Source organism: Natator depressus, chromosome 9 (assembly GCF_965152275.1).
Source record: "Natator depressus isolate rNatDep1 chromosome 9, rNatDep2.hap1, whole genome shotgun sequence".
NCBI lineage: Eukaryota > Metazoa > Chordata > Testudines > Cheloniidae > Natator > Natator depressus.
Window position 1 is genome coordinate 83031380 of NC_134242.1, and position 22218 is coordinate 83053597.

At 47.4% G+C, this 22218-nt stretch overlaps 2 protein-coding genes across 9 annotated transcripts in view; one reads left to right on the forward strand and one right to left on the reverse strand.

Moving 5' to 3' along the window:
- The window catches only part of PAK3 (p21 (RAC1) activated kinase 3), a 196947-nt gene that overhangs the window by 96113 nt on the left and 78616 nt on the right, over positions 1-22218 (reverse strand). Inside the window, exon 1 of one of the 7 annotated variants that reach the window (XM_074962468.1) lies at positions 8541-8744. The exons of 5 other annotated variants lie outside the window; for them this stretch is intronic. The gene's annotated coding sequence lies outside the window, so the exon portion shown is untranslated. Of the gene's footprint in view, positions 1-8540; positions 8745-22218 lie in introns of those variants that run through there. One more of the 7 variants, XM_074962473.1, reaches the window with a different exon arrangement.
- CHRDL1 (chordin like 1) overlaps positions 14636-22218 on the forward strand; it is a 160571-nt gene continuing 152988 nt past the window's right edge. For both annotated transcript variants that reach the window (XM_074962480.1, XM_074962479.1), the window contains exon 1: positions 14636-15180. The gene's annotated coding sequence lies outside the window, so the exon portion shown is untranslated. The remainder of the gene's footprint in view (positions 15181-22218) is intronic.

The following is a 22218-nucleotide window of genomic DNA, read 5'->3' on the forward strand; positions in this document are numbered from 1 at the left end:
CTGTCCTGGTGCTCTGGGTGGTGTGGCTGTAGTGCTGCCAGCCACTGGTGCTCCAGGCAGCGCGGTAAGGAGGCAGAGAGCAGGGGGGGTTGGATAGAGGGCAGGGGAGTTCCGGGGGTGGTCAGGGGCCAGGGGTGCGGATAGGGGTTGGGGCGGTCAGAGGGCGGGGAACAGCGGGGTTGAATGGGGGCAGGGGTCCCAGGGGCAGCCAGGAAGGAGAGGGGGGGTTGGATAGGGCGGTGGGGGGCAGTCAGGGACGGCGGTTCCAGGGGCGGTCAGGGGACAGGGAGTGGGGGGGGGGTGGATGCAGCAGGGGTCCCCGGGGGGGCTGTCAGGGAACTGGGGTGTGTGTGTGGATGGGGCAGGAGTCCTGGGGGGGGCATCAGGGGGCGAGAAGCAGGGGGGGTCGGATAGGGAATGGGGGCCGGGCCACATCTGGCTGTTTGGGGAGGCACAGCCTCCCCTAACTGGCCCTCCGTACAATTTTGGAAACCTGGTGCGGCCCTCAGGCCAAAAAGTTTGCCCACCCCTGCTGTAGGCAGTCTGTCTGAGACAGGTATAATACCTCTGGGAGCTCAGGGAAGAGTTGTGATTGGTACACCTCTTGAAAAGAAGGGTCCAACATGTCTTTCCTGTCCCCTTGGGCAGGGCCAGCTCCGCTAGCCAGTGCAGTAAGGACAAGGCTATGGCTCCACTCTCAGCCCGCATCACTGGTGGCACTGGGTTCTCACAACAAAATTTTTGGTGGCCTCAGAGTGTGGCCACCAACTCCTGCTGGGGGCCACTCTGGCAATTTTTCCTAAAATACTTAATTAACTTTCGGCAAAACAAATAAATGTGCACATGTGCACGTCCAAATCACGGTAATTTATGGATATCATAGGAAGGCAGTAGGAAGTAGAGCTCCCCATTCAGCACACCTGGACTTTGCTCCTATTCTTGTGCTCGGAGCGTGTCACGGACCGGGAGCCCCTCACCCTGCTGGGGAGCTGCCAAGCAGCCCGGAGCCTTTGAACTGCTGTGGTAGCTACAGCAACTGTAAATGGCAAGTGCAGACCCCGCTGGGGGAAGCACTGGCCTGTCCCAATGGCCCTTCAGTGAGCACTTGTCCTGGGGAAAGTGGGGAGCTCACTAGCCACCCCAGGGAAGGGTCGGTGACTCACTGGCTGCCTGCAGAGTCCCAGGCTCCCCATGCCCCAGCCAGGTGGGTGCAGGGGAGCTGCCCAGGGGAGCGCCACGGCAACCAAACACGGCAGCCCCCTCCACTGACAGCCCCACACGTCACAAGAGGAGCTGGCTGGAGCCCCCGAGAAGGCTGCATGGTGCAGGGCGCCGATCCCTGCTGGCAGCACCAGTGCAAAACCTGAGATGGCGCATCTCCGTGCCCTTGGTAACAGTTATTCAGGAGCAACAGCTGGGCGCTGCAGGGAGGGGCTACTGCTTTGTCTCCTATAATCTCTGCCCACGCTTTGGAGGCTGTCGTGGCCACAAAAAAATCCACTGGTGGCTGCATGCAGGTGGCCGCATTTGAGAAACGCGACTAGAGGACTCCTTGAGCTCCCTGTGATCAAGGACTGGAATGTTGACTGGCCCCTCCCGGGAATGCAAAAGGGAGAGGGGATTCTCCTCATTCCCTCGCTCTCCACCCCGATGCACCTGTCCCATTAGACCCAGTCTGGCCCTAACTCAGACAAGTACAATTCCTGGGACAAGAGTTCCAGCGTGAGAAGGACAAGCAATGGCATCATCATAAGGAAGCTTCAGAAAAGAAGGGATCAGAAGGCGGGGAGGGAGCGAGCTTGGCACACGGGAAGCGAAAGGCTCATCCAAACAAAGGGGGAGGCATTAGAAGGTACAAAGCCAAGAGTGGGAGAAGGGCACAAAGGGAGGAGTCTGGAGAGAGCATGTGGAAGAGCACAGGGAGTAAGATACAGGGTAGGAAAACGTAAGGACAGAGATGGAGAGAGGGATGGACTTGATTCCCCCAACTTTGACTGTATAAAAACCTCCCCCTTAATTTTTTGGACTGAGCATCCCCAAAAAAAGCAATGAGTTTCCCTGATCCATCAGTACAAAGAAAGAATTCTTGCTGCCTTATTTTCTTCCTAGAAACCATTCACTTTGCCCCACTTCGAGCTCCCACAGCTCCAGTGGGGAAGAGGAGGTCACAACACAATACGTAGCGATGCGGTCATTGTCAGCCACACCATAAGAACTAACCAGGATGCTGACCTGAGCCAGCCTGATGCCGGTTCATTAAAGGATCAAATGAGGATCTGAACAGCTCTTTTCTGGAGCAGGCAGACAGCATTTCAATTACTAAAATATTCATGCACCAATAGGAGCTGTGGTCTCAGTGTCTACCCCTGAGACAAATGAACCTCAGCTCAAAGCACAATAGTGTGTGTTTTACAGAACAGAATCAGAATTAATGGCATTTTCTATGCTTCCACCTGTACAAATACTCTTTTTCGATAACTTTAGAAGTGACGGTATAAGGCTGTCCCAAAGCCAAGTCCAGGATCATCCAGGGAACAAGGTGTGCAGGAGGGCTGAATGGCAGCATTGTAGTAAATTATGTACAGGAATTTAACAAAATGACTAGCATCCCTACCACCACATCCATAGTACAACTGCAGCCGCAGTTCTAGCAAACAGCAGCACATTACTTCAAGACTGTGGCTGGCAAAAACACGAGCTGGCACCTGGGCACTGCAGGTCCAGTCAAGAGTCACAGCAGAAAAGCACTGGACAATTTCAGGTCGAGAGGATTTTCTCTTTTACAATGGAGAGACAGGGAGGAGGAAACAACCCAGAAAACATTTCGACCTTCATCCCCAACCAGTGAGACATAGCTGCATTTTCAAAAGGCCTCCCAAAATAAACCTGATTATTGGTGCATGTGTAAGATAGGTTATTTTGTGTGCAAGCGTAACTGTTCAAAAAAAAAAAAAAAAAAAAAAGGTGAGCCTGCAAATATTCCAGGGGCATTTTTGGCACCCCAAATGTAAGAAGGAAATGAGAAAGTTACGGTTAACACTGACCCTTTGAAGGTCAGCATCATGACATAATCTGTAATATTGCAATCACAGGTTATTTTAGATACGCATGTGTTATAGGGTTACAAACACCAGTAGAGTACAGTATATTACATTAATAAATAACCATACATGATCGCAGGGCCAGATCAAGGTATGGGCACTGTAGGCCTACCCCAGTGCTGCAGGTCCTGGAGTCATGGGATTACATCAGAAACTCTTGTTTTGTTTTAAAATGAATGAACTTTCAAGCCCGCGTGGTTGTAAAGGAAAGTTTGCAAACATGACTGATGCATTGGGAGGGAAGGCCTGCTGTTGCTTGCTTCTGGGAGTGGTCATGCCACTGCTCCTACTTCCCTGGGGGGGGAGCCCCACTACCACCATCACTCCAGATGGTGGGGCAGCACTATAAGGGTGCTGTGTTGTGCCTGATGCCCCAGACCACATTAATTCAGCCCTAATCACAGTAATAAATAAAGCCTATATCATAATGTGTCCAGACAAGGGACAGAGTAAAGGTGACGCATTCAACCTTGACTCGGGCATTTTCTGACGTCTGCATTCTTATACATTGCTTTAACATTGTTTTCTGCATTTATTATTGATTATCATCGAATCATAGAAATATAGGGATGGAAGGGACCCCAAGAGGTCATCAAGTCCAACCTCTTGTGTTGAGGCAGGACCAAGTAAACCAAGACCATCCCCGACAGCTGTTTGTGCAACCTGTTCTTAAAATCCTCCAATGACAGGGATTCTACAATCTCCACATGGAAGCCTATTCCAGATCTGAACTACCCTTACGCTGTGCACTCTCTCTTTCTCTTTAAGGATCCTTCTCATCTAAGCCTTCCCTGAAACATACCAGGTACTACTCAGGCAGCAGCAGCATGAACATTGCCACATGTGACAGATTATTTTAACTGTGTGACTAATGGTAACATGCAGGGGTAGGGACCGGGCCTTATTTTGTCTGTGAAGGGCCAGGTAAATTTATGTCACTATGTATTGAAATGAGCTCATTGCTCAGGTGATGCCAATATTTCTAAGGTTAGACACACTTACCTACTTTACGCACCTACTTTACACATCACATGTTCAAAGTCCATCAAACCAATACAAACTCTGAGCTAACCCCTGCTTGTGTTACTTGCAGCAACAGTCCCATTGACATCAAGGGCAGAGCTCTCTTGAGGGAGGCAAGCAGGATTTAATCCAATTTAGGAGAAGGCTAAACAGAATTTTATCAAAAAACCCCTAGAAAGCTGAGGGATCTTTACAGACCTGACCCTGTTCAGTACTCACTCATACCAGCCACCATGTCATTGAAGTTTTGTGAAACTAAAGACTAAAAAATTAAGTCTTATGTCTGCCAGACACTGAAGTGGATGTAACCCATTAGTGGAATCCCCAGCCAGTGGCCTGGACACTCTGTCTAAGAACTTTGCCTCTCATCCCAGCTAAGATCTTTTTGATCTGTACGTGGCAGTTCTGTGTAATGCAGCAGAAATGGAGCATTCTTCCTGGGGTGGGTCATTAGGTGCTGGTGACAGCAGAAAGCTGCTTCTCTCCAGTTCTTATTTGTGAAACAAAAAAATCTCTCCCCTTTGCTCAAAACAAGGGTGCCACAGTGCTTTGCTATCCGCAGACATGCATCATTCAGCAGTGTCAAAGGTAACGAGCAGTCTTCCTGCAGGAGCATGACTAACTGATGGCTACCAAGGCCAATAACTAAACTGGGCCCCTCCCACGGGTATGTGTAACTACTGTATAAGCACCAGGATGACAAAGATGCAGCCTGTGGTGCCCCTGACTGGGCTGTCACTGCCCCTTAATCAAGGCTTGTAAAGTGGCTCTGTGGAGAAGGGCCCAGGCCACAAAGGTTGGATTTGGATCCCAGCTTCCCCACATGTTTAGGGACTGTTCGGATACAGGATTTTGGTTCCGTCCAATACAGACAGAGGAGCCAAAATCCTGTCGACATCAGTACGGCCAGGATTTCACCCAGGGAGTTTGTTTGGGTTCGTCTATTTGAAAGGATGGTGGATCCACAGCTCCCTCGAGACCCAGCATTGCAGGAGTTATGAGAACCTGCCAGACAGTTATTGCAAGGAGGATGGTGGTGGATCCTTTCATTGGTGAAGGTGTTAAAAGGGGCTTGCGGTGAGGGAGTAGGGGAAACATATGTGAGCATCGGGCACAGAGCCCATGATTACAAAAGCAGACTGCCCTGGTTAATGCCTCCCACGGGGCTCATCAGAGGTGCTATTGCAGCTCTCCAAAATTGCTGCTGCTGAAAGCAGAAGCCTGTGGTACTTTGAATCCTTTCCATGGCCAACAGGAGCAAAGGTGCAGCTCAGACATGCTTCTAATGACTACATGAGTAACTAAATGAGTGAATCCAGGATTAGCGCAGCCAGCCATTCACCCAGATCTAGAACAAAGAACCACCTGCCCAAGTCCAGAGAAATTCCCCTCCCAGGCCTAGATCAGATTGCCTGCACAATCCTTGCATATCTGCACACACAGCCTAGAGCAACCTCTCCACTCAGCCATACCCATGATGCTACCAAGACCCAGAGCAGCCCACTGTCCTGCTCTTAGAGCAGCTGTCTCATCCTCCCACCCAGGCTTAGCCCACCCAACCCAACTGCCCACCCTCCTAGCCCAGGGCAACTTTCCTCCCCAGCCTTAGAGTAGCCTACCCAGATTCCAACCAGCCCAGACCAAGAGCAAGGCATCCTCCCAAGCCCACAGCAACTTCTCCATCTTCCCACACAAATATACAGTAATCCCACCCACTAGTCCAGGCCTCAAGCATCCCTTTTCCTCCTACACCTACAGCAACAACCTGACCTACAGAAATCCACCCACTCATCCTTTCCAGACGTAGAGCAGTCCATCCATCCCTTCTCTGGATGCCCAAAGCAACCTTTCTGCCCAATCCTGGAGCAACCTATCAAAGCACTCATCAGGCTTAGAGCCTCCTTTAACTGTACACCTGATGTTTTTAAGTGCTATAGCAAAGAAATTCTAACTCGTGACCAAATTACTGGGGTCACTACCACTATCTGTTCCCCTTCCAAGGCATGTGTGGGTTCATTGCCCCATTGTGTTTTTCCTCTTTGCCTGTCTCTATCACATTACACAACACAGATGGGTTCCATGAGGAATGAGATAAGTGCACAACGGCTTTGTCTACACTGGACCTTTTTGGGAACATTCCCGACTGTTGCTACCATGAGTGCAGTAGTGCAGATGACCCAGCAGTGCCTTAAGGACCATGTTATCTATGCCTGCCCACACAAGGTCTCGATGGCAAGGTGGCTGCTACCTTTGCCCCATCTGTCTGAGTGCCCCCACCTTTATTGCCATTGGTGGAACAGAGCCACTGGGAGCAATGGTGGGAAATCTTAAGAAAAAAGTTGAGTATCGATAAGCCCAGACAAGGAGAATGCTACCAACATGACTCCTAGGCAGGAAACAGGGAGGGTTTGCCAGCTCTCAGCCTCTCGATCCTCTTCTCCCCCTGAACTTATCCAGTCCCAAACTGCTGCCTTGACCAAGTGAGATTTTTCACCCTCCAGTCCCCCATCATGCTCGCTAATCAGGCCACTACAGACTTCACCCTCTGCTTTTCCCTTTCCAGCATTCCCTCCCAGACACCCCACCCTGCCTCCTCCTGTTCCTCTTCCAAGCCCTCGCCCTGCCCACCTTCTCCCACGCTGCCCCCTTGCCCACTTTCCCCTCATAGTCTCAACCTGCTCACTCTTTCCTTCCTCCCAGCTGCCTGCCCTGACCATCCTTTCCCCTTCCCCTCACTCCCACTGCACACCAAGCTCATGCTCCTCTCTGCCATCCTCCACATTGTGCCCACACCCCCTCTCTCATCACAGTGCTATCCCATGCTCCCCACTGTCCAAACATGTTCCCCTCCCCTCCAGGTTCCTCTCCCACCAGCCGTACACAGAGACCCAGCGTAGAACGTTAACTCATACAAGAGATAGGCGACACTGGGGAGCATTTTGTTTCATCTTACCCTCAGTCCCCAGCATTTTCTTTTCTCTCCCTCTCAGGCCAGCAGCTGGCTTGCCCACAACCCTTATCCAACTCACCCCCACCCTGGTGACAGTGAGTCCTGCTGATCACGCTGGGAAGAGTCAGATCAGCACCCAGTCACCCAGCAAGGTGGACTTTGATCTCTAACTAGCCACTTCCCACTGCTACCGCACCAGCTTCCATGCAGCAAGCAGTAGCATTTACTGGTCAATTAGGAAAAATAAAAACAAACCCCAAATATTCCTTACAGAGGGTTAAACATCTGTTTGGGGCTGGCGGCGCAGAAGAGAGGGAATGAAAGGTGCAAACTTGTTGGCCAAACTCTCCAAAGGAGTACTAACTCCTGGCAAGTTTAGCATCAAAGTTCCCTATTAAGAAGAATGGGGATTATTCAAACACCCTGACTCCCAACACCCCAAGCCTCTGGTGGCTCCAAATACAAGTCCACAGCCAGACCAGCAGTTCACAGCTCAGGCCCATGTCCCTTCGACATTTCCAGACACAGCGCAATAATAAACAACAGCTTTCCCCCTTTTCCTCCCCATATTTCTTTACATGGAATAACATTTAAAAGAGTTTGGTGCTACAAAATGTGGTTCAAGTCTAGCATCAGAAAAAACTGGATTCTAAAAGAAGTTGAATGGGCTTCGGGGCACCAGTGTTGACATCATCTCCCCCTCTGAAGAGAGGAGACTGGAGCAGCAGGGCACTGGGCTGTAACACTTCCTCTATTGGCTAGTGTTCAATACTGGGACAAAGGGACAACCCTACACAGGGACAGCTTCATTATGGTGTCACAAACCACCACCATGTGTGTGCATGAGAGAGACCAAAATCACTGCATTTAATTGATTTGGGGAAAACTTAGCAAGAAAGTGTTTTAAAAGGGGTGAATTAGGTGCATTTTGCCAGCAAATGACAGAAGAATAAATTGCAAAGAGTCTATGGGTTTTCTTACTCTTCCGCAGAAGCACAGCCTAGAAAACTGCATTGTTGGGATTTGATTTCAAACACACCAAGACAGCTTTTATGGCTGGTGTCTGTGTTGACACAACTTCAGTGCCAATGCAGGCTTTGCGTTTTTTATTTAACCAGGAAGTTATCCGCCTGAACATGTCAATCTCCATTTTTTAAAAATTCAGATGCAATAAGATAATACAGGTGTCAACAATGGGAAAAATACACAAAGCCTAGAATACACCACCAGAGCGTCTCCCCACAACCAAATACCCCACACAGCATCAATTGTATTGGATGGTTTCCTTCCCTTAAATACAGTCTCGGCAACAATAAAGGGAATTTAAACAGAACACATGGCTGTTTGTAATGTTCATTGCAGGCAGCTTTAAGAAAGCAACCATAGGCCATTCCTCTCCCAGCTGAACAGCACAAGATAAGGCACCAATTGCACTGACAGCCTGATAACAAAAATAAAGGCATTACCTGCACTTTGTCCTGTCATACTGCACCCGACTGTCCACCTTCGAGGTCTGGTATTGTCATCAAAAGCAACCTCCCCTCCAAGCTTAGTCCATCTGCAAGCTTCCCATTCTCTGTGGAGAGCAGCTTCTTGACCTCCAATCCTAACATTAGTAGCTTGGATGCTTCACTGCCTCCTTGCTGTTCCCTAGCCCATGTCGTCACCAGGTTTTGGCTGCACTCATTGGCGGAGAGAGAGCAGATAATAATACTACTAATAGCACTGAGAGGGCTGGAATAGGCAAATCTTTTGTTTCAAAGCAGGAAACACAGGGAAAGCTGAAGTGGGAGAGGGAATATAGAAACTTGAATAAAATGACACAGAAGTGGTGTAAGAATCTCCTCACTTGCAGCAGGTTAAAAAAAAAAATCAAGTGCCCCACCCAGAAATGTGTATACACACACTCACGCACGCACACACACACACACACCTTTATATACAGCATCATCCCTTTCATTCATATGTTTATTTTGAAGGATAACTGGATCCCAGTGCCATACAAAACTACTTCCTAAGCCCAGCAAAGGAGGGAATATTGAGGCATTCAATTTTTTACACTCTTTTTTTCATGTGAATTCAGTGATGGTTTAGGGTGCTGGATTTACAGCCATTGACAATGAAGACATCTGTTCACCCATAGAACACACATTGCACACAGGCAGGAGTACTGCACGTTTCCCCGACATAGTCCTGTCAATATACCTCAACCGTGAACTGCAGGGATAAGAGGGTAGTTCAGTCTTCTGGGCTTTTTCAATCCTTGGCCTTCATCATATTAAAGGTATGTCTGACTTACATCTGTAGGTTTTGGTTGGCTCATGGCACTGGTTTCTCTTTGTCCAGTGAGAAGGTGAAAATTTCATGAAGCTTGCTTAGGTTTCCACAATAAGCCACTTTGCTAAAAGTCATCCCCATGGGTTGCTGAATTCTATGTGCTTTTGCTGCAGCAGTTCTTTTTCTACACAAACTTCTAGCCAGTCCTGAATAAAGAGGACACTTTTGTGCAATGAGCCGTGGACTAGTCCGAAGAGATTCCTATTTCCCCTAGTGTCTTTTCAGATTATTTTTCTTGTTCTTTCTTTCTGTTTAGGACTTTAAAGCACTGAACTTTGGCTTGAAGAATTAAATCTTCCGAGACAGTCAGCTCCATCTTACCACTTCTCCAAAACCAACAAGTTGGATTCTTGCTGACAAGATAGGTTTGAAAAGCAGAAAACCATCCCATTTTAGTGACAATACTGATGATAATGACCTTTCATTCCTAATGAGCCTTTTAAAACCATACATTGAGATCACTTTGGCAGCCATTAAAATGTGCCCACCTCTGGGATGAAGCACGGTGCCTGAGCCTTCTGGGATGAAGCACAATACAACAGCTGGAACACATGACAGTTTGGGGCAAAAAATGAAGAATACCTTTTCCTATCTGCAAAAAGAAAAGGAGGACTTGTGGCACCTTAGAGACTAACCAATTTATTTGAGCATAAGCTTTCGTGAGCTACAGCTCACTTCATCGGATGCATTCGATGAAGTGAGCTGTAGCTCATGAAAGCTTATGCTCAAATAAATTGGTTAGTCTCTAAGGTGCCACAAGTCCTCCTTTTCTTTTTGCGAATACAGACTAACACAGCTGCTACTCTGAAACTTTTCCTATCTGAAACTTCAGGAGAAATTTACGCAAGCAGAATGTAATTACCCAAGTCAAAATGTGACCAAGATAACAAGCACTCCCCATCCTACAAAGCACCATGTGATCTTTAATGACCACATGTGGTCATGCCTGAGTGATACAACTCATTCAAAAGACAGCTCCTTCAGGAGAACACCATGTGGGTCACTGAATCAATAGTGACTCAGAAGAGCAGCCCTTACCGAACTGCTATCACCACTTCCTGCTGCACACAGAGGGTTCTCAAAGGTCTTCTATCTAACCTAATGCTGATTAGCTTGTGAGACCTGACACGACGACAGTGCATGGTGTGTATGGTAAGGTGGCATGGCTGTTCCCAGCCCTACAGAGAGATGTTTAGGTAACCTTGACTAGTTAGTGCCAATATTCACCAGGCCTGCCCAGCAATCTCATGGCAGTGTAAGAGGGGAGTCTCTCCCCACTCCGCAGGTAACAGGAGTGGTTGTACTAGTAATTTACATATCACGGACACTGTGTCCCTCATCACAAGGAGAGTTTTGCTGGATCCTGAGAGCCAGCACTGGGTGAATAATTGATAGGGGATTGCTTCTCTTTTTCGGTCAGGTAGGATGAGATTTTCAAAAGTGCCCTGCCAATGACCTAACTTTGCTCCCTTTGAAGTCAATGGGAACAGAGTTAGACCAGTGCAGAGAGCTTCTGAAAATCCCACTGCTCACAAAGAGCTTGCACTGATAGCAACTGTTGGGTGAGCGAGTGAACAGGGACCCAGCCATCTATGTAGAACGGGGATTAGTTTATAAATACAATTCAGACTAGCTGAGACTCCGAATCACAGTTTAACAAACAATCCACATCTTTATTGCCACCATTTAAAAATAAGAAATGTGCCCTGTTTGAAATCTCCTGGGGCTGGCACGGCGTGAGGACAAGTGCTGGTCAGAGCATTGCCTAAGACACACACATACAGGTCAGGAGGCAGAATCAGTGGGTGAATAAGCCCCATTCATTTAAAACTCAAACTAATCATGTGACTTGATCACATGCATTTTTTAAAAAATAGATACACATATGCAAGAGCCTGGCCCGTGGACTCTGCCTGTGTTTCACAAAGACCAGGCCAGCACAGCCTATGAAGGGGTAGTTTAGTCTCCGATTTGTTCCGTCAGGGAGCATAACAATGACTGTGGGACTGCAGGCAAAGAAGCCAGCATCAGAGGTTGGAAGGAGAGAGGAGATTCATTCTCCCCCTGCACTATTTAATCAGGGGCATATGCCTTTTCACTAAGGTTGTAACCCTTTTGGGTGCAGAGACAACCTTCAAAATATCACCAAAGCATTGGGGGGATATTTGGCAAGTGATTTATCCCAAAAGTCACGGGGGCTTTTGAGTGGTCCTTGCACCACTGCCCAGGGTGGGCCTTTGGGGTCCAAAACCCTTGGCTTTGGGGATTGTGGTTTTATGGGGACCCCCCTCTAGCCATCTCCAGGCTGCTGCCACAAACTACTCTCAAGCCATCACCTGGCTCTCTGAATTCGAGCAGCTTATCCACTGAGTTGCCACTGAAGTCACCAATCACAAGGGATAATGAGTGTGGTATAAGAACCACCCATGTAGAATAGAATAGAATAGAATAGAATAGAATAGAATAGAATAGGTGCGTAATGGGGCTGGATCTCAGCAGAAAAACCTATTCAGCTACAGAGAGAAGACATGATGAAGGTAAAAGACATGTGGACCAAGCTCAGCACAAACATAACTGTGCAGTTCCCATGAGAGGGGGAAGGGAACATCACCCACCAGCAGGACCATCCCTGGCCCATCTTCAGGAGCAGCCTCTCCTCAGTAGGAAAGAGAAGGAGCCCCTTAGGGAACAGAGAGGAAGGGAACTCTAGTGAAGGGAGATGGGGAGAAATAGAAGGGCAGTGTGGCATAGGAGAAAGCAAGAGGAAGAAGCCACAAAAAAGGCATTTTACTGGCATTTGGGGACTCTGCCTCTGACTGGGGAAGTCCCCCTGAAAGCACAGTACCTGTGGATCCCCCCTCATACCCCCCAATCATTCTGTGGTTCACGCACACTGGAGGCTACACATAAGAGGTCCTGCGTGCGCTGTATGCTTCAAGGTATGTTGACAAAGGGAACATTGTTCTTTGTATTCTCAAGGGCTAACTGCTTTCCACTGACAGGGAATGGTTTCATGGCCATGGAATTTGGAAGGCCCCAGGGCTCTGAAATTCTGCAGCTCAGGTAGGACTTGCTCTGCTGGTGTGGTGTGACATGGGTTTTGATGTTGCTGCAGAATCCTGCTAAACCTGGTCCCCCAAATCTTTAGTGGGTCACCACAAGATTTCTGCCTACTACCTACAGGTACAGGAGAGGATATCTCCCTGCTAGATGCTAATTTCATCGGGCAGTCTCACTGGTGCCAAAGCCAGTTTAAAATGCTACATAAAATATACGTGTATTGAATTGTCATTTATCTGAAGTGTAGATCAGAGTTTGTGTTTACACAGAGCCTTCCTTCCCTAAGCATCTTAGGGACCCAATTCAGCCCTGTGCCAGCTGAGAGGAGGCCTGCTGAGTCCCCGCCCCCAATTCTGTGAATACCAGAGGCCAATTTAGCCCCTAGCCCATGTTAGAGTAGCTTCAGGAGCTGCCATACCTTGATCCACAGCCCCTATGGGCCATAGCAGCAGCTGGGAATAATCAGGGCATAACTTGTCCACGTCTCCTCCCTCCCCTGGCCTGCCTCTTACACATCTCCTGCGCCAACGGCTCTTGTGGAAACATAGAGCTGGCTGCACCAACTCCGTGTTTGCTGAGGAGGCCTCTTACACTGGGATGCTCCTTGGGGGAGCCTAATAGCTGCTTCCTAGTCACTTTGCACAGACATAGCCAGTGCACAGTGGCCCTGATGCAGGAGTGAATTCCCCCTGACAGCTATATCAGTACAGCCCCACTTAAATGCACTGGGATGGAGAGAGACAGACAACCAGTATATAACCAGGTAGGGGAAAGCGGAATATCAGCAGGGTGAGCCCCTATTCTTAATAAACAGGCTGGGGACATTTAAAGTCATTGCAGAGGAGCTGAAACCTCCCCTTTCAGATCTGATCGGATAGACCATCTCGCAGCGATAATAAGTAATAATAATACTCAGCACCTATAAATTCCTGCATCCTCAGTCTACCCTGAAAGGACTTAGCACTTACTACAATCATTTATTGGCATTCACCACTGTATATCTGAGTGCCTGCAAGCCTTGAGGTCTCAATAAAAGAGGCCAAGTACTGTGCTCCCCGGTATTTGCAGAAGACCACCTAGGATGGCCACACAGGCAAGGAGACAAATCTTTCTTTGGCAAAGAGAGCAACTTCTCCTAAAAGTTTATAAGTTTGTACTTAAGCTGATTTCTACAGGGAGTGAATTCTAGAGCAGTGTTTTTTAGCCTTTTAGATACCAGGAACCGGCTTGCCGCTTTCCTAAACTGTGTCATGGAGATCTTAGGGACTGGCACCGGTCCACGGACCAGTCATTCAGAAACACTGTTCTAGAGGAGCAGCAATTCACGAAAGCTCAGCAACCAAATGTCAGAAGCATCACTGCTGGGAATCCTTAGGTCAATACTACTGAAATGAATTCAACCCTAATCAAATCTATGGCTCCAGGTACAGCAGTCCAGGTATGCCAAAACTCAGGCTTAGAGACACTGAGCAATCCCTCGTTGGCTTGCGTTAGGCAGTATACGCGAACGTATCCTTTGATAGTTATGGAACTGGTTCCACAGCATTTACCACACCTCCCTGGCAAACCTGACATACTCTTTGCAATTTAGCATGGCTATTAATTGGATGCCAGTGGGTTTTCTCTCCCCCCCCGGCCCCGTCCATCTACAGTAATTAGTGGGTGCTGCAAGAGACTTTGTACTTCAGAAGAAATTAAGGAATCCCACCGCCCCTCCATTAAAATAAAAAAACAAAACAAGCAACATAACTATCTGGATCCTGACTGCATGACTGTCAGTGTTATGGCAGCATCCAGCCTTCTGATTGGATTGTAATTGATCACCACTCTGCAATAGCTCTGACCAAGCCTGAATTAGTTAACTGAAATGCTGTACTTTTTTTATTATTATTATTATTATTTTTTGTGGCCCTGGTTACACATTCACTCCTCACCCAGTCTGAAGTTTTGAAGTCAGCCATGAAGTGGTTTGAAATGGTAACACTGCGGGCTGGTTTTACCACAATATGTGCTGAGCTGGGGTTTGGGGAAAAGCGACAAGGAGGAACACTGCAAACTAAGAATTAAATTTTTTGGACTGGTTCGACTATGATGTCATGGTTTCCCAGCTCCCCCACGATTGGCTGAGGGGTTGAGCATCTGCTGAGAGCTAAGAGCTGATTATTTGCCTGAGGTTCAGACCTTTCAGAGCAGCTTTGAATCATGGCTGGTTGTCGTGACAACCTGGATAGTGTCAGCTCCTGATAACCAAATAATGAGGTTGTCACCAAAAGGAGTCCCTCCATCAGCAAGGTTTAGTGATCATTAATGTATCTGAGGGAAACGAGTGAGCAGGAAAGGTAGGGAGATCATTTGTCGCTGCTGGCACACACGACCAGCCTGCCATGCAAAGGTGCTTCGTTAGCTAGGAAACACCTAACAACACATAGCTATGGAAACCAGTTAGGCTGTTTCACAACAGTGAGTGTGTCAGAACAGCTCAGTTATGGGATCTGGTACCTATGGAAATCCAAGCAGAGGAGAAGCAAGAGGAATTCACAAATATTGAACTGAAATGACTCGAGCCAGCTATGATCCAGTATCCAGGTGGTTAAACCCTTCACAGTGGACAATGACACCGCATGGTCCAGGGTAGAGGGCACAGGACTGGGGGTCAGGAGACCCGGATGCTACTCCTAGCTCTGCCACTGACTTCCTGTGTGACCTTGGGTAAGTCACTCAATCTCTCTGTGCCTCAGCTTACCCCATCTGTAGAAAGGATAATATGATTATACTTACCCACTTCTGTGAAGAGTTTTGAGGTCTAGGGATTATAAATCCTAACTACTAGTTATTGAGGGAAGTGGCTGCTAGCCATGGCAGTTCCATAGGAGAAGGACTCATGGTCGAGCTCTACCAAGTGATCCCATCAGGTCAAAGATGTGGATGACCAATTAGAACAGAGACTCCCTCCGCTCAGTGCTGCTACTTTCAATGCCTGCAGTCATTTATACATAAAGAGAGAAGCCAAGGCAAGCCCCCTGCATTAAACTATCTGTTCCCTGTCACTAAACATTCAATATATTCCTACTTTGCCCCCTTTACTAAATATATAACCCAATCTTTTGCCTCATCCTCCTTATGGGCTTGATCCTGCATTGACTGAAGTCAATAAGAGTTTTCCAATTGACCGCAATGGGTGCAGGTTGGGACCTATATTATAACATGCTTTTTACCTCTGTCCACAGTCCCAGACCTTTGTGTGTCATCCACACACAACTTGGGGACATTCCATCACTGAGTTTTGTAAACTGCTGCACCCCCTAAAACAAACTTTAACAGAAAAATGAATTTTACAAATGTCCTGGCGATCTCAGTTGCTGCTGGTGCACACTCATTTCAAGGGTGTTTTTAGAAAATTCAAATTTTATAATTTTGCCGAAAAGGGAGTGGCTGTGGAAATTATCTCTGTAAATAACTATACATTAATCCCTGACTGCAAGAGTTAATTGACAGAATGAGTATTTTTGCCACCTTTCCTACACTGTTTTTAAAGTACCTACCTCAAATCTACTCTTTCACTGGTAGAAGAATATTCATAAAGTGTTTTGCATTTAAGATCAGCTGTAGCTTATGTGATTATATTTTAGTTTATGTTTTTGCCTCCAATCATAATTTGGTCATACTCAAAATTGAGTGCTTCAACTGTGGATTTAATTGAGTTGTAATAAGAAAATTAACATATGTCAATTAAACACCAATTGACTAATAAGACTGTGTTTAATAGATATCTGTCTTAATATATAGTTGTTACACCTCATTAAGCAGTTGTTGAATCCCAGTAACTGTTGTTAATAATCAACTGATGTTTAACCGGCATCCAATAACTAGTACCGCTAAATGTAGTGTTGACCTACTATGGTGATGAGTAGCAGTATAAAACCCTAAGGTAAGATCTTAGATGCAGGAGGAAAAATATCAGAATAATAATGGGCCACAACATGGACCCTAGATCCTTAAATCGTGCCTCCCATAAAAGGAGCAATGTGTAGGGATATCCACAAGAAGATCCCTGTCCCAGAGTCCACTTCTTCAGGAAAGGATGATCTGAGACAATACTACTTTACATTGTATTGCATGGTCTATATCAGGGGTCGGCAACCTTTCAGAAGTGGTGTGCCGAGTCTTCATTTATTCACTTTAATTTAAGGGTTCGCGTGCCAATAATACATTTTAACGTTTTTTAGAAGGTCTCTCTCTATAAGTCTATATATTATATAACTAAACTATTGTCGTATGTAACAAGGTTTTCAAAATGTTTAAGAAGCTTCATTTAAAATTAAATTAAAATGCTGATCTTACGCCGCCGGCCTGCTCAGCCCGCTGCTGGTCTGGGGTTCCGTTCACCTACACCCGCAGCGGGCTGAGCGGGGCCTGAGGCTGGGACCCCGGCTGGCAAGGGGCCGGCAGCCAGAACCCCAGACCGGCACTGGGCTGAGCGGCTCAGCCTGCTGCCGCTCAGCATGCTGTCAATCTGGGGTTCCGTCCGCCAGCTCCTGCCAGCCAGGGTCCCAGCTGCCGGCCCCGCTCAGCCCGCTGCCGGTCTGGAGTCCCGGCCCTGTCCACATAGAGTGGGTACCTACCTTCTCCCTGGTTCTAGCCATTCTCTTCCTCTCTCTGCACTGGGATGAGGGTGGGAGCGTGCTGAGAATAGGGATGGGGGTGAAGGAGCAGGCTGGGGGTTGGCGTGTAGGGTCTGGCCAGGAGCTAAAATGAGTGAGGGGGCTCAGGGTTGGGGCAGGAGGTTTGGGTGTGGAGCGCTTACCTGGGCAGCTCCCATTTGGTGCAAGGGGTGCAGGTGGGAATGGTGGGGGGATGCAGGAGCTCCTGTCTGGTGCTCAGGGTGGGAGTGGGGATGTGGGGGGTACAGGAGTCAGGGCAGGGGGCTGGGGTTGTGGGGGGGGCAGGGGTCAGGGCATAGAGCTGGGGGTGTGGGCTGGGGTTGTGGGGGTGCTCCCAGCCCCCTGCCCGAAGCAGCTCACGGCAGGGGGCTGGAGGGGATATGCCCTGATTCCACCCCCTTCCCCAAGGTCCCCGGAGCAGAGGGCACGCTGCGGCTCCGCTTTTACCTCTCCCCCGCTTTTACATCTCCCCCTCCGTACTGATCGGCCACAGGGAGGGAGAGGAGGGGCAGGAACCCAGCACGCTGGGGGAAGAGGCGGGGGGAGGGGGAAGCTTGCCTGCCCTGCAAGGAGAGAGCGGTGGGCGGGGGGTGGAGAAGAGCGGGCCAGGCAGGATTTTTAGTGGCACGCTGCTGTCTGCCCAGGTCCAGCAGACAGCAGCATGCCATTAAAAATTGGGTCGGGTGCCATGTTTGGCACGTGTGCCATAGGTTGCCAACCCCTGTTCTAAATACTGCATAAGCCTTAATTAACCCTCACAACAGCCTTGTGCAGTAGGGAAGTAGTATTATCCCAGTTTTACAGATGGGGAAACTGAGGCAGAGAGGTGAAGTGACTGGCTCAGTGCTGCCCATCAATTCAGTGGTAGAGTCAGGAACATACCAAGGAAGTCCCCAACTCTTTGTCCTGTGCACTGTCCACCAGATAATTTTGCCTCACAATTTTGCAATGGCGTTTTACAAATTCAAACACCACTCAAAATGTTTCTTTTTAAAAGTGCAATGGAAACAGGGGTTTGGTTTGGATTTATATATTGCCCTGCAGGATTTGCAACCCAAATCATCATGGTATTGGGCTAGTGCATGAGACTCACATGGTCAAAAAGTAAGCAGTATGTTTTTACTGTGCAAACAAAATTTTAGCTTTGTTGTTTTTTAAAAAAGCTGTCAAGGATTTACTGAGGAGTTACTCAGAGATCTAAAAGTCAGGCTACCATAGGTGGTGGCTTAGGCTAGCTGCCTGAATACACACCCAACGGGTCTAGGCAGGTATGTACTTGAGCAGCGAGCCCCAGTCACTGACTGTGCTACCCCAGCTACACTGCTATTTTTAGTGCGCTAGTTTGAGCAGAACTAGCAAGGGTACCTCTATGCAAGCTCAAATATAGACATACTCCTAGTGAATAGGGCACTGGGTTTGAGGGTGAGACCCTGATGGCATTGAAGTCGATGGCAAAACTCCCATGGACTTCAACAGGACTAGGATTTCACCCAACATTGGTATTATTCTTTGCTCTGCCATTGACATAATGTGTGAACCTGGACATGTCACTTAGCCTCTCTGGGCCCTGGTTTCCCCATCTATGGAAATGGTCATATTTACTCTTGTTTGAAAAGCACTCTGAGATCTGTGTATGAAGAGTGCTGTGTGAGGGCTAAGTATTTTTGTGATTAGAAGAGGAAGTAGGGGAGCGTTTGGGAACTCATCATTTAGCAAAAATGTCTCAGACAGAGTGCTGGATCCTCAGCTGGCGTAAAATCGCCATTGTTCATTGACTTCCGCTCTACGTCTCAGTTTTCCCATCTGTAGAGTAGCCAGAGCTAAACTGAACATTTTCAAACCTCCATGAAAATACCTGTGCAAAAATCATTCACTTTTTTGTGCAAAACTATTTTCTGTTTTGCAAACAGCTTCTAGAATGGTCCCTATTTTTAGAAAAGCTGAAGTTTCAACTAAACAGGCTTCAAAAAGCATCAAAAAAGTTCAAAAACATTTTTCTGCATTTTCTTTCCAAAAACTGGGGCTATGAATACTGGCTCATGTGCCTCACAGGAATGCTGCACATAGATGGGCTCGAGACCTGAGGTTCAGACCTGGATTCAGGCTTAAAACTCCAAATCCAAACACGGCTGCAGTTTGGTTAATTTAGGTTCATTTTTAGGTGTGAAGATTAAATATTGTACACCTGGAAAGTACTATGGTATGAAAGTGCTAAACAGAAAAGCAATTCATAACCTTCTGTTTGTGATATCACAACTGCCTGCGATTACTGAACACTTAGACCAATGTTTTCAAAAGAGATCAATCAAGTTGAGTGTCCAGCAACATCAGATGACTTGGGTCTGGTTTTCAGAGGTGCTGAGCACGCACAACTCCAGCTGAAATCAGCTGTGTGTACCCAGCACTTCTGAAAGTAAGTCCCAAGTTATCCCACCCTGGCACCCCAAAATGGAGGCACCCTAACTAATTGGTCACTTCTGAAAATTGGACTTTTGGTCCCGATCCGGAGTGACTCTCAAATGACTTTAACGTGGACTTGGCCTCAGTGCAGTATTGGGCAGAATGAAGATTCTGATCTGAAGCCTATTAAAGTGAATAGAGATCCTCATTGATTTCAGTGGGCTTTGGATCAGACCCTTAATGCCAACTACCTCAGAGCAGGAGTAAGGGAAGAGACGAGAGAGAGAAAATTACCATCAGGAGAGATCAGCAGAATGGTTTCTAAACTGAATGATTTTCAAAGTTCCCCCCAAAACATAAGTGTGTCATTTAAGGCGGGAACCTCATTACGAGATGGCCCCCCAAAACATAAGTGTGTCATCTAAGGCGGGAACCTCATTACGAGAGGACAACTGCCAAAGCAATAACCACAAAGATACACCAACTGCTAAGCCTGACACCCTTGAGAGTATCCCTGCAACAACTGGGAAGCTTGCGCTCAGCAGCGTGTCAATTCCCTGCAGTTGACGCCGCACCAGAATGGCAGCTTTCCTTATATCAGGCCCTCCTCCCGTGGGCCTCTCAGGTGCTGCTGCACCAGGTGCCTCATCCTTAGGAGACTGAGAAAGTGTCCCCACTAGGGTTGTTAAGGCCACAGCAATATTGACTCTTGTCTTATGAATCTTTTATGTGTAATTTAAGCTGCTCTGGCTCTTCGACAATGAAATGGTATTAATAGCTTTTACCTTGCAGCCACAATTTTTTTAAATGCCTGCCTGTGTGTCAGAGGGTTTTAAACAGAATAATCTTACTCTTTAGCTCTGTCCCATTCAACAGGGTCATGTTTTGCTTCATGAATAGAAAGGGCTTATAAGGGGATACACACACCATTTTATCGGGGGGGGTGGATTCTCCCCATCTTCAGCAAATTTTGCAGTAAGGGAAGGTACTGGAGCAACACCTCCGGAGACTGAAGTCTTCTGTTTGGCCACAGAACAAACCCAGCGTGGACACGTGGTGTGCAAGCTTCACCCAGCCCCATTACCCCACTGTTACTCAATTATATTCTGTAGAAGCCAGGTGAAAGTCTGACCCCATGGAAGTCAATGCAAAACTCCCACTGACTTCAACAGAGCCAGGATTCTCCCCCTCTTATCTCGGGCTAAGAAGGTATTTCAGTCTCCATGGTACATTCAGTCCAAGACCTCTCAGTCCAGAGATAGTGGTTTCTCTGATGAGGACATTTGTCCACTAAGAAATGGACTGAGATCACCAACTCCCATAGGCCACCAAACAGTTATCAGAAGATAACTACTTTTGATCCCTACCAGCCAAGGCTGGATTTGAGTAGACAACCTAAAGGTGAAAGCATCTATAGCCGTCACCAATTCCCTGAACCAGCCATCCCTCCCCAGTACAACCTTGATAAAGACAGTATTTTTTTAAAGGTTTGCTTCATTTATTGCCTGAACCTTGCCTGTCCCTGCCCAGGGTTTGAGAACTACATGGATTAACAAGAGAGAACATTGGCTGATGCGCCTTAGAATCCTAGCTACTATGAGCAGGCTATTCAGTGACATACCTGTCAGTCCTCAGTTTGGTAGTGCCTCAGGAACCTGGGAGAGTCAACCACTTTACATCTGAGTTAACAATTCACAGATTAAAAACGATGTGGCATTTGAGGGCCTTGCTTTCTAGATCTTCAGAAATATGCTTCAGTGATTGTGGTACCATGGTCCTATCCTCAGCATAGACAGATATGGATATATTTATGTCTTCATAGTGTTCTCACAGCAGTTGGAATGACAAGGATAACTGCACAGCTCTATCCCTGCCCACAGTTCTGATGTTCTGGAAACTTACTTTCCCTCCTCCCCTTCTCTCCACTAATGAATCCTGCTGCGCTACTCCCTTTGCTTCCTTCACATTTTCTTCCTGACCACCCCATACACTTGGGATGCCTTACCTATTTCTGCCTGGCAGGGCTCCGCCTTCTCATCCAACTCTCTCCAGAAGATTCACTTCTTCCACAGGGCCAACACACATTAATACATGGTTGGATAAAAGGGGTGGAGGGGAAAGAAGGAAGAAAATACATACTGTGAAATTAACACCATCCTCTGACATCGTGGGTAAAATCCTGACCCTATTGACGTCAGTGGCAAAATTCCCATTGACTTCAATGAGACCCGGGGTAGTATTTTGTAATGTGGGCAGGTGGTTGGAAATTAATTTTATGCAGGATCAATTTTATGCAGGATCCAGCATAAGATTAATTCTTTGTGAACATGAAATGAGATTATTTCTGGTGTGTGGTTATATTGTTTCAGTATAATAAATCCTTCAGCACTTATTTATCTTCTACAGCTTAAAATAGTACATCATTCCCTCCCCAGTCCTTTGCTATGAAAGCACAGTGGGCCTGACTCTGAGCCCATCTACACAGGTTTTATCCTGGGGCAATCAATGGAGTTGCTCCTGATTTACACCAGTATGAAATCAGAGTCAGGATCAATAACCGAGTCTTTCTTTAGACTAAGAAGAGGAGTACTTGTGGCACCTTAGAGACTAACCAATTTATTTGAGCATAAGCTTTCGTGAGCTACAGCTCACTTCATCGGATGCAGTGAGCTGTAGCTCACGAATG